This window comes from Orcinus orca, chromosome X, assembly GCF_937001465.1.
Source record: "Orcinus orca chromosome X, mOrcOrc1.1, whole genome shotgun sequence".
Taxonomy (NCBI): domain Eukaryota; kingdom Metazoa; phylum Chordata; class Mammalia; order Artiodactyla; family Delphinidae; genus Orcinus; species Orcinus orca.
The window spans coordinates 43,167,099-43,179,558 of record NC_064580.1 but is presented as its reverse complement, the minus strand read 5'-3'; the positions used below and the strand labels follow the sequence as shown (position 1 = coordinate 43,179,558).

The window sequence follows — 12,460 nt, the reverse complement described above, 5'->3', positions numbered from 1 at the left end:
GAGGCTCAAAATAAACATGGTTCTATTTAACAAATGTTGAAAACATGACCGTAATTTGGAATAAAAATTAAAAAAAAATGTTAAGTAAAGTTTCTTAAAACAGAAGAGATATGCAATAAGGAAAATACTAGTAGCCTGGGACTAAAATTTTTAATTACCTCAAAAACATCCAGAGGTGAAAAATGTTTCTCCTGTTGAGGGAACTAGGGAGGGGAGGGTGTCTCTGTGTCCAAATTGAGGTACAATTTCATTACGATCAACTAATACAGGCACTACAGATTTAGTCATTCTTGTTGGGAAAGGGTAAATATCACATAAAATGAAGAGGAACTTAATTAGGACAACAAAAGTAAGAAATGAGATGAAGAGGAAACAACAGAGTAAAAGAAATAAGGAGTAAAATAAAATTAAAGGTATGAACAAATTAAATTTTAAACACATAAAGATGATGTTGTGCCAAAGAAAGAGAATATGCTTTCTTTTCTTACACCCATGGAACTTTTACAAAATTCTATCAAATAACCTGGCCACACAAAAAATCTTGTAGATGTCTGAATGTTGGGAATTGACAGACTACATTCTCTGATTATAGTATAAGATGTTCAACGTCATTAGTCCTTAGGGAAATGTAATCAAAACCAAAAATGTTCTGGGACTTCCCTGGTGGTCAAGTGGTTAAGAATCTGTCTTGCTATGCAGGGGACGCCAGTTTGATCCCTGGTCAGGGAACTAAGATCCCACATGCCATGGGGCAACTAAGCTCGTGCGACACAACTAGAGAACCTGACTGCTGCAACTACAGAGCCCACACACTCTGGAGCCCGCGCACTGCAACGAAGAGCCTGCACGCCACAACAAAAGGTCCTGCATGCCGCAACTAAGACCCGACGCAGCCAAAAAATAAATAAATATTTTTAAAAATCAAAAATGTTCTATTCATTAGGAGACTACTTCATATACACAAAGATGGCAAAAAAAAAAGATAGTAACAAGTGTTTGTGAGATGTGAATGAAACTGAGCTCATACGTTACTGGTAGAATTGTAAAATGGTGCAGCCACTCTGAAAAACAGGTTGGCAGTTCCTCAAAATGCTACCCATAGAGTTGTCATATGACCCAGCAGTTCCACTCCTAGGTATCTACCAAGAGAAATGAAAACCCATGTCCACTCCAAAACTTGTATACAAATATTCACAGCAGTATTATTCATAATAGCCCAAAAGCAGAAAGCACTTAAATGTCCATCAACTGATGAACAGATAAACAAAATTTGGTGTGTCCATACAATGGAATATTATTTGGCAATAAAAAAAGAAGTACCAATACACGCTATAACATGAATGAACCTTGAAATCATTATCGTACGTGAAAGAAGCCAGTCACAAAGACCACATATTTTATGATTCCATTTATATGAAATGTCCAGAATAGGCAAATATATAGAGACAGAAAACTGATTAGAAGTTGCCTAGGGCTGGGGGTAGGGGGTGGCATGAATGGTGAATATCTGCTAATGTGTGCAAGGTTTCTTTCTGGTGTGTTGAAAATATTCTAAAATTAGATTGTGGTGATGACTGAACAACTCTGTGAATGTACTAAAAACCACTGAATTGTATACTTTAAATGGGTGAATCTTAAGGTATTGAATATATATAAATAAGTCTGTTTTATATATCTAAATAAATAAATCTGTTTTAAAAGAAAAGAAACAGGCTTCCCTGGTGGCGCAGTGGTTGAGAGTCCGCCTGCCGATGCAGGGGACACGGGCTCGGGCCCCGGTCCGGGAGGATCCCACATGCCGCGGAGTGGCTGGGCCCGTGAGCCATGGCCGCTGAGCCTGCGCGTCCAGAGCCTGTGCTCCGCAACGGGAGAGGCCACAGCAGGGAGAGGCCCGTGTACCGCAAAAAAAAAAAAAAAAAAATACAGCAAAAACCAGTTACCACTAATCTTAAGAAGATAAACACTGTGAATGATGAAAAAGTTAATAGAGTGGAAACAGCTTCTGGAGATATACAAAAGGAACCTGCACATTTCTTAAAAGGCCTTTCTCTTGAACCTCTGCAGAAACAGCAGACTCCTCAGCAGTGTCATAAAAATGAACCAGTTAATGGTGAGGAAGCTACAAGATTAATGGCTCAGCTGTGATACACTGGTGATGTATCAAACTGCCCCCAAAGACCAACAAAGTAAATGTTTTATACAATAAATAAATAAAAACAAAGAAGAGCTAAGTATTCAATCGAGAACGTCAGAAGTAGAAAAAAACCAAAATGAAGCAACCCCCCGAAAGGAAAATAGTAACTAATAAAAACCTTAAATAAGTCAAATAAATATAACAATGGGAGTTTAAAGAAAACAAAGAGCTGGTCCTTTAAAATGACGGATGTCACAGATAACCCCCTAGCAAATGAGATAAAAAAGAGTTTAAAAACATATACACACACACACACACACACACACACAGAGAAAGAGAGAGAGCGAGAGCGAGGGCGAGGGAGAGGGAGAGGGAGAGGGAGAGGGAGAGAGAGACAGAATGAGAATCTTTCCCAGATCAGGCAGTGTTTCAAAGTAGTTATTGCGGGATATTATGCATAACTGTATAGCAACATATTTTAATATTGATGTGAAGCAGATGCTTCCCTAGCAAAATGTAAATTAACAAAGTTAATACAGGAAAATACAGGTAGAAGAGAATAATGAATGTAGAAGAGACCAGGGAAAAAATGACATAACAGCAAATACAAACAGAAAGACTCTGAAAGGTAAAAAGGAAAAGCAGACAGTCCACAGACCTCAGGGCCTAAGGAACAACACAGCGGTGAGTTCCCTGGGTTTCATTTTCCCTCCCATATATCACAAACAGGGCACTAGAAAAGCTTATAACTCAGAACCATCAATAGCTACAGACAAAAAAAGCTCTAAGAAAAGCCTGCTCCCCTTAATCAAAGGACCAAGAAAAGGGTGTCCTAACTGAACATACCCATTCTACTGCAGCCAAACACTAATAGAATACACATTCTCTTCAAGCACCTGTGCTACATTCTCCAGGGTCATAAAACAAACCTTAATAAATTGAAATCGTACAGCATATGTTCCCTGATTATAACAGCATCAAACTAGAAATCAATAACAGAAAGGTAACAGGAAAGTCTCCAAACATTTGGAAAGTAAACAACACATTTCTATATAATCCATGGATCAAAGGGGAAGTCTCAAGGGAAATTAAAAAGTAATGAATGAAAATCAAAATACAACATATCAAAATTTGCGGGATACAGATAAAGCAGCATGGAGAGGGAAATTTATAATGCTAAATGTTTATATTAGAAAAGAATTAAGGTATTAAATCAGTAAGGTAAGCTCCCACCATAAGATACTAGAAAAAGAAGAGCAAAGAAAACCCAAAGCAAATAGAAAGAAAGAAGTAATAGATATAAGAGCAGAAATCAATAAAATTGAAAACAAAAACAATAGAGAAAAATCAATGAAAACAAAAGCTGGTTCTTTGAAAAGACCGATAAAATTGGTAATCCTCTAGCAAGACTGACAAAGATAAAAAGAGATAAGACACAAATTACCAATATCAGAAATGAAACAGGAGATATAACTATAGATCCTGCAGCCATTAAAAGAAAAGTAAGGGAATACCACACACCACTTTATGCACATAAATTCAACAACTTGGATGAAATAGTCCAATTCCTCACAAAACAGAGACTCCCACAACTTACCCACTATTAAATATGAAGATACTCTGAAAAGATATTAAATAGATAACCCGAATAGTCATTTGACTACTACAGAAATTGAAGCCATAATCAAAAGCTTCCAAAAGGAAATTTCCAGGCCCAGATGGTTTCACTGGAGAATTCTATCAAATATTTAAAGAAAAATAACATAATTCTACACAATCTCTTCCAGAAAATAGAAGAGAACACTTTCTAACTCATTTATTGAGATCAGTATTACCCTAATACTAAAACCAGAAAAAGAAAGTACAAAAAAAGAAAACTATAGACCAACATCTCTCACGAACTTAGACACAAAAATCCTCAAAAACAAAAGCATTAACCAATCAATTCCTGCAATATAAAAAAAGAATTATACACCACAACCAAGTGAGGCTTATTCCAGGAATGTAAAGCTGATTCAATATTCAAAAATCAATAAGGGCATTCCCCCATATTAACAAGCCAAAGAAGAAAAACCATATAAATTCACACAGTATTGACAAAATTCAACACACATTCATGATAAAAGACACATAGATAGACACATAAATAAATGGAACATAATAGAGAACCTAGAAATAGCCACACAAAAGTATGGCAAATTTATTTTTGACACAGGTACAGAACGAGTCCGTGGAGGAACTACCGTCTTTTTAACAAACGGTGCTTGAGTAATTGGACAGCCAAATAAATGCACCTTGATCTAAGTCTCACACTTTATACAAAACTTAACTCAAAATGTATCATGGACAGCAGGAAGGAGAAATGAACAAATCATCATCACAGTGAAGACTTAATCTCTCCTTTCTCTGTAATAGAACTAGCAGGGAAAAAAAAGTACAAATTTTGTACAACACAATTGACGACTAAACAATTAAATATTATTTTCGAATTATACATGGAACATTTATAAAACAATTCACCAAGGACTAGGCCATGACTCCCCTCATATTTCAAGGAATGAGCTTCATGTAGACATTTTTCTAACCACAGAAAACTAAGGTTAGAAGTCTAGTAAAAAGATAAACTTCTGTAAAATGAAAGCGCACTTTTAAATAATTCATGAGCAAAAAAAATAATAATCAACTCTTAGAAAACACTTATAATGCACCAAACCTTGTGGGTCTCAGAGTGAATTTTAAGACCTTAACGTTGATATGAGAAAAGAGGAAAGCCTGAAAAATAACAAGCGAATCATCCAACTACATTCAGACAACCGATTCCATCACTGACCACACAGAATTCCTCAACACTCACCCTCCCCGGGTCTCCATCACCTCCACATCCCTCCGGCAAAGAGCACTGGGATCCTCTTGACAACAACTATTAAACCGCGGCCGAAAACCGCAGCAGTTTCCGGTCACCACCCCTAGCACCGCCCCTTCTCGGGGTTTGGGGCTTTACACGAAGGGGCGTGGTTCTGCACATGCGCAAAATCATATTCGAAGCTGCAGTCAGCCAGAGCCAACATGGAGATGTTACGGAGTCTGTGTTTAGTTGCCTTCAGTGCCCCTAGGCAGCATTGTCAGGCGGGGAACATGGCCGCGCCCAGGTTGCGCTTCCTCATGGAGTACGCCATGTTGGAGGAGTGTCCATTCCGTACAGAGGATGAGGAAGCCTCTAAACTCACATTGCTGAGCACTGGCGCTGTCTCACAGATGGTGGGAGAGAGGGTGGGGACGTTTCTCTGGGCGGGCATCCTGGGATCTGTGTAATAATGTTCAGAGAAGCTGAGAGGCCTCTGGAAAGACGCAGAGGTGCCAGTGGCTGTTATCTCCTGGCAGATACCACAGGATGAGAAGAAGTAGGACTGCTTGCGGGCCTCTCCTGGAACATACCACGAGGGGAGAAAGGGAAGAAATCAGGGACCTGCAAGTCCTCCTAGGATATAGCCCTGGGGAAAAGGGGGAGGAGTCAGTGTTAGAGTCCCCTCTGCTGGGCATGTTGGGGTTGGCTGTGGGGTTTGGATGCTCCCATAATCTACATTATCTCCCACTCCAGCTACCCGAGCTAAAGTAGAAGTTCTTACCAATAAAGGTTTTTGATTTTTCCCTTAATCTAATGCAAGATGTCAATAAAAGTATCTTTAGGAAAATTTATTTTTATTTTCTTATAAAATAAAATCTATATAGTAATAGTGCCCTTACTTTGCAAGTGTAGCTTTAAGACAAGATTGATTCTGCCCTTCAACCAATTTGTTGCCCCTTATCACCCCCAATATGGAAATTCTGGAGATGCCTGTGCCCTCTGGGAGATGTTACTGGGGCAGAAGGGGAAGAAGTCATGCTACCCTTCACCTGGGAATGCCTACTTATCTTTCAAAACCAAGTTCAGCTATCTCCTCCAGGGAATCTTCCTGAAAGAGGTAGAAGGCTCTGTAACCCTCTGAAGGCCTTTTTGAATCCTCAAGTGAAGAAGGTGTTTTGAGGGGCTCAGGTGTGAACTTGCTGGATGCTCTCAGTCCGGTCACATCCCCTCTGGGCCTCAGTTTAACAATCTGGAATGTAAGGGTGTCCTATCCCAATTAGCCTAAGACCATCTGGGATTAATCTGTAGTCAGACAAATCTATCAGTCAGTGAGGGAGACCACACGCCAGAGGAACCATGGGGTGGCTCACTAAACAAGGAAAAAATAGAGTTATTATGGAATTCTGAGGAATGGTGAAGTTCAGGTGAAATGTGAATGAAGCAGTGTTCTGGTAAACTCAAAGCAAAGCAGGGCTGTATGTGGACTATGAAGTGAACCCAGAATCCTGTTTCCTTGGAAACCATAAAGTTAAGATAGATACAGAATTTTGTATCTAGATACCCCTTCTCTCTGCACTGGGGTTAGAAATCTTAGCTGCGGTGTCTAAGTGACTTATAATCTTCAGCAAGAGTGAGATGTTTTATCTGTACTGATATCACTTCAAACAGTAGTTTCTGATAGCCTATGATTGTAGAGAACAGTTTCTCAGTGAGTAAAAAAGCAGTAGTCACTCAAAGTAGGAGTTATTTATGGCATTACAGCTGCAGGACATCCTTGGGAGAAATAATATTTTCTGTTAATTTCACATCTGACTTAATCTGTGTCTGTTCTCCCAGCTTTATGAGTGGCAGAGCAGACTTTTATACCCTGAGCTAATTTTTACTTTCTTAGAGGGTTGGACTCTCTGATTATCCCAGATTCTCTTTCTGCCCCTATAGCCCTGGTCTGAGTGTTTGTTGAATGAATAAATGAAAGAAGAAATGGAATAAGTGGAAGCATGTTTGGCATGCATACATGTCTAATAGAGCTCCAGGAATCATTGTTAATGTGAGTGTCGTAATAGCACTATGGTTACGTTTTTAAAAAACTAAGTCTATTAGACTATTTCAGAGAAGGAAAAAAAAAAGAGCCAATAAACATATGAAACGTAAAAAATATTTTGTCAAATTGTTGTGGGTATAAAAAAAGTTAAAGGTTTTGTCAACTGCTAACTGTAAGCTTGCAACAAAATAAATTCAGAAATAGACATTTGAGATATGACTCTGAAAGGAATCAAACTTTGGATGGCTTCCTAATAGGAAAAAAGTAACTAACCTCATTTAGGGGGACAAAGTAATTCCAGATGGACAATTGTTTCATGGAGACTACAGTCTTTGGAGATTATATTCTGAGATAAGTAAAGAAAATTTATGATAATATAGTTGATTTTGCAATATTAATGATGTATAAACAGTCAAGTGCATTTATTGTGTTCCTGAGGTTGCATAATTGATTGAGTCAAGTGCAAATAAGAGTGCTATTACTTTCCTTTCAGCATGTAAAGTTTTCTTTTCTGCATTGTATCAACTTCATGGCTGTTTTCCTTTGAAGAATAAAAAATGACCAAAAGGAGCCAACATATTCAAGTAGTTAGAGTTGGGGACTGGAACTTTTGTTATGTAAGTTTAATAATATAGTCTTCATTTTATTGCTGGCTCAAAAAAAACATATGAAGAGATGTTCAAAGTCATCAGCGATCAGGGAAATACAAATCATGACATGATGAGATGACATTTTACACCCATTCAATTTGCAAATATTTAAGTCTGACAGTACAATGTTGCAGAGGATGTACAGCTACAGGATCTTTTTGCCCTGTTGAAGGAATATAGACCAGTGTAGCTACTTTAGAAAATAGTTAGCATTTCCTCCTACAGCGAATATGTACATACCTCACAATCTATCCAGTCCACTCTTAGGAATATATCCACGAGAAACACTTGCACATGAAACCTAGGATATGCATGGAATCCTGTTCACAATAGCAAGACCTGGAAACAAAAATGGATGGAGTCAAAATGAATGAACTAGAACAGTACCCAACAATAAGGATGAGTTTAAGGGAAAAAACAAACCCTGTGATTCCCAAAATAGTATATAAAACATAACACACGTTTATAAAATTAAAAGCTACTAATATAAAGAACATGAACTATTTAGGATTTTGTATAGTTGTGATAAAATTATATAAAAAGGAAATCAAAAATTGATGAACTTGGGATTTAGGATGATACTTACCTCAGCTGAGGGCAGGCAGGGCCATCAATTGGGGGAACACATGGATAGATGGAGGTTATTAAGGCCATACCTTTTCTTTTGGGTGGTAGGTGCATAAGTGCTAATTATATTATTGAAACTAACTAATAGTTAAGTTAATTGGGAAAATTAAACTGTTAGATAAACACTTAAATGTAAAAAGAGGAAGTCTGCATGGAGAAAAGTGATATCCCTTTCTTGAATGGGGTAAGAAAATCTCTGGCTCCAGCCCAGAGATGCCACCCAGTCGTGGGATGAGCAGGGAGGCAGAAGCTCCATGGCATTGATACTTTCTGTGGCCCCTGCCAAAAGTGCTCTGGCCCCAGGGCTCACTCCATCACACCACTCGTGCACCTGCTCAAATGTCCTTTCTTCGGATGTTTTTCTTCCCCGATCTACCCCACAACTCTCTAGCTCCTCGCCATGCTTTCGTTTTCTTTATAGCCTTCCTTTTTATCAGAAATTATCTTATTCATTTACTGTTTGCTCATTTCTTTGTTCGTGCTGATACTGCAGTGATTTCTGCTTCTCACATATGTGGAGTAATCAACTGCCTTATTTTTAGTATCTTACCATACATGTAGAGAGCAGCAAAACACATGCACTGGATTCATTTTCTTAAAAGATTAATTATTCCCTCCTAAAGACTCTGCAGGCATCTCTGGATGACATGACTAATTATAAAATTGTTTTCTAGAGTAATGCAGAAAATACTAGAGATGGAGAACTTCTAAGTATGTAAGACCCTATTCGTTCATTCACCAAATATTTATTGATCACCAGTCACTGCTCTTGGTACTTGTTGTTTGGTAAAACAAAACAGCCCCCAAGTCCCTAGCTTCCTGGACCTGACATCCTAGTGGGGAAGAGAGGCAATAAACATTGTTGAAAGGTGATAACTGCTAAAGAGGGGTGGATAGGGCAGAGTGATGTGAATTGGAAATGCTGGAGGACTGCACTTTAACTAGGAAGATCAGAGTCTCCTTTTAAACTCTACCACCGACTGCCCTGCATCCTGGAGCAGGCCAGTCTCGAATCCTCACATTTATATGGGCATGTAGTTGAAAACGAGGAAGAACGCAAGGTCAGAATATTTTCATATCTGCAGCTAAGGATGTAATGATGAGTACCTCTTTGCCCTACGGTAGATGCAAGGAGTAATATCCACAGTCTTCTAATCAGTCTTGTCTTGCATGCCTTCCTTTAGTAGGTAAAAAATAGTTTACAATATTTACTGAGCAGGGACCTCTGGACAAACAGCCACAACCATTTACATGTGTCAGTAGATAGAAGGCAATGATAGCTTATTTATTTTACACCCAGCTTTTTAATGGAAAAATTTCACACTATTATTGGGTAATCACAGAGTCCAGCCCTCTGCTGTCCAGAATGTTGAACTGGGGCTCAAAAAGGACGTGACCGGTCTGAGGGCACAAAGACATAGAGCACACCAGAGCTCAGGGCCAGGTCCTTTCAAATAGGACCTGTGCGTCAGAAGGACCTTCAGCTGGCATTGAGCCTCTACCACCGTCAGAGAGGGCTTCCCACAGGACACATGTGAGATGGGTTTTGAAGAATGTGTAGCAGTTCATCCATTGAGGGGATATGGTGGATTCTTCTCACCTCTGCCCCCACGACATCTCCCATAGGGGCAATGGCTTCTCCATAATTTCCATATTTGAGGCCCTAAGGGGCAACAAACTCCTTGTGGGACAGGATTGGAAATTTGTTGTAAGGCTGCACTTGCATAATTATTACTTAGATGTTATTTTACAAGGAAGTATGAATAATCCTGGAAGATGTTTTTACTGACACATTACATTAGACAGAGAAAACAACCATTAGCCATATCAATTTAAAACTAATTGGGGGGTGGTGTCCCTGGTGGCCTGCTGGTTAAGATTCTGGGCTTTCACTGTGGTGACCCGGGTTCAATCCCTGGTTGGGGAACTGAGATCCTACCAGCCAGGAGGTGCGGCCCAAAAATAAATAAACTAATTTTTGTTGATACCAATTATTTCAGTTGGAGTGACTAGTGTGAGGGTTGATTGAGATTACCCCGACGCTCCCACCCCGACTTCTCTCCCCTCGTGGTATCTGGGGGGGGAGGGGTACAGTATCGCTCCTACTCTCCCTTCTACAACACTCCATAGTATCGGCCAGGGGAGGGTACCATCCTGACATTTCTCCCCTCAACTCCAGTGGTATCTCCCAGACACACTCTGGGTTCTTATTCTTACTCTTTTCATTAGTAATGGCTCCCCTCTCACCCGTGCCATGTCCCTAGGAGCCCCTCAGAGGCTAAATGCAAAGACCCCCATGCACCAGGAAGTCTACCCAAAGAAGGGTAGTCCACCTCCTCCCAAGGCAGCCCCACTGTTCTGCTGCGTGAGGCAGGAGGCAACAGCTTCTTCCACTGTACGGCACGGACACCCTTCCATGATGGCGGCCCCCTGAAGCAGCAACATTTGGATGCGGCCATATTCCGAGCCCAGCAAAGCCGCAGAGGGTAAGGGAACTCTCACGGACTCTGCGTGAAAGTGCCCTGTTGATTGGGGAACGGAGCTTCGCAAGTGCTTTTGAGCATGCGCATGAGACACCCCCCGCCCCTCCACTAAACACCCGGGTGTTAGAGGTCGGCACTTGGAAGGGAAGCGGTTCTCAGCTGTTTACGAGTTAGCGACACGCAGAGGTGATTTTGAAGGGGATTGGCTACTCTGAGCTGAGTGATGGTGGGGGGCGGAATCTGGGTGGGTGATGGGGCTACTGTGGATTCAGTGGTGGGCTCTTTTACATCGGATGCCCAGCTAATTGTTAGTCAGCCTTTCTCTTTCTAATTTAAGCCTTAAGGCTATACATTTCCATCTAAGACCCACAAGATTTGTTGTATCGTATTATCATTATTGTTCATTTCCAAGTATTTTAAAATTCAGTTATGATTTTTTTTCATTTCACACGTGTCACTTTGAAGCGCGTTTCTGTTTTGCAATAAACAGTTAATCCTTTTGTTATTGATTTCTAACCTAATTTCTCAGAGGTTAGATAATGTGATTTGTGTCATGAACGTTCCTAGAAACCTGTGGAGACTTGCCTTATGCCAAGTCTCGTAAATGTGCCATCTATTGCTTTCAAAGAATATGTGTTCTCCGATTGTTAATTGTGTTGTTCAAAACTGGTATACCCTCTCTGATTTTTTTTTCACCTACCTGCTCTGTAGAGGGCAGTGTAATGGTGATTTGTGCGTTTCTCTTTGCTTGTGTCGGCTTTTGCTGTATTTGAACCTTATTATTAGGTACAAGTGTGTGTATTTTTAAAATAGACATTGCCAAATGCCTCTCAAAAGTGTTATATATATATTATAATACATTGTGTATATATTATATCGATATATACAATGTGTAATACATATATCTATGTATACGGAAATGTGTATGAAATATTCCCATCAGCAATATATAAATACCCCCATTTCCCCAAATCTTCTCCAGCACTGTGTGATGTTCTTTTTCATTTTTTATTATTCTGAGGGCTGAATAATTATATCTAGTTCTGTTTTACCTTTTCCACCTATTAGTGGTTGAGATCTTTTCTGGTTATTTGGACACTTTGATTCCTTCTCTGCATTTCCATAGCCTTTGTTCATTCCTCCTCTTTCCCCTGGCTTTTACATAGTGAACTTTTCTGTACTCCCTCAGTTGAACATCGCTGGTGTCATATCTATTCCTGTACATATTAAGATCAAAGTATGGACATTTTCTTTTATTTTACTGGCCTATTTATCTCTGTTTTGATTGCATTAGTTTTATTGTAAATGTTAATATCTGCTAGTCCAAGCATCCCTTCAGTATTCCTTTACATAATTTTCTTGGCTATTTATACGTGCATACAGAGTTTGAAATTGTTTTACCAAGCTGGAAAAGAATTGGAATTCTGCTTGGCACTTGTCAATACGGTTAATATTGAACCAGTGATATTTTTATTTTACCATATTCCTGCCCAGGAATATGGTCTGCCTCTCCATGTGCTTAAGTTTTATATTATATTCTAGAATAATAACTATTAGTTTTTCTATTTTGAGTCCAGCACCGTTCTTGTTACATTCACTTTTAGGTATTTTGTGTTGTCATTATTGGAAATAGGATATTTTTTTCCTCTCCATCTGTTTCAATCTTGTACCCCATCACCT

At 39.5% G+C, this 12,460-nt stretch overlaps 2 protein-coding genes and 1 pseudogene across 6 annotated transcripts in view; 2 read left to right on the top strand and 1 right to left on the bottom strand.

Moving 5' to 3' along the window:
* The window catches only part of ZNF81 (zinc finger protein 81), a 65,047-nt gene extending 59,946 nt beyond the window's left edge, over positions 1–5,101 (bottom strand). Inside the window, exon 1 of one of the 4 annotated variants that reach the window (XM_004281987.3) lies at positions 4,989–5,101. The gene's annotated coding sequence lies outside the window, so the exon portion shown is untranslated. Of the gene's footprint in view, positions 1–158; positions 4,964–4,988 lie in introns of those variants that run through there. The other 3 variants (XM_049704835.1, XM_049704834.1, XM_049704833.1) reach the window with 3 other exon arrangements.
* On the top strand, positions 45–5,852 carry LOC117197520 (uncharacterized; annotated as a pseudogene).
* A 5,037-nt stretch (positions 5,853–10,889) lies between these two features.
* LOC125963073 (U3 small nucleolar RNA-associated protein 25 homolog) overlaps positions 10,890–12,460 on the top strand; it is a 153,118-nt gene continuing 151,547 nt past the window's right edge. For both annotated transcript variants that reach the window (XR_007474841.1, XM_049704844.1), the window contains exon 1: positions 10,890–10,966. The gene's annotated coding sequence lies outside the window, so the exon portion shown is untranslated. The remainder of the gene's footprint in view (positions 10,967–12,460) is intronic.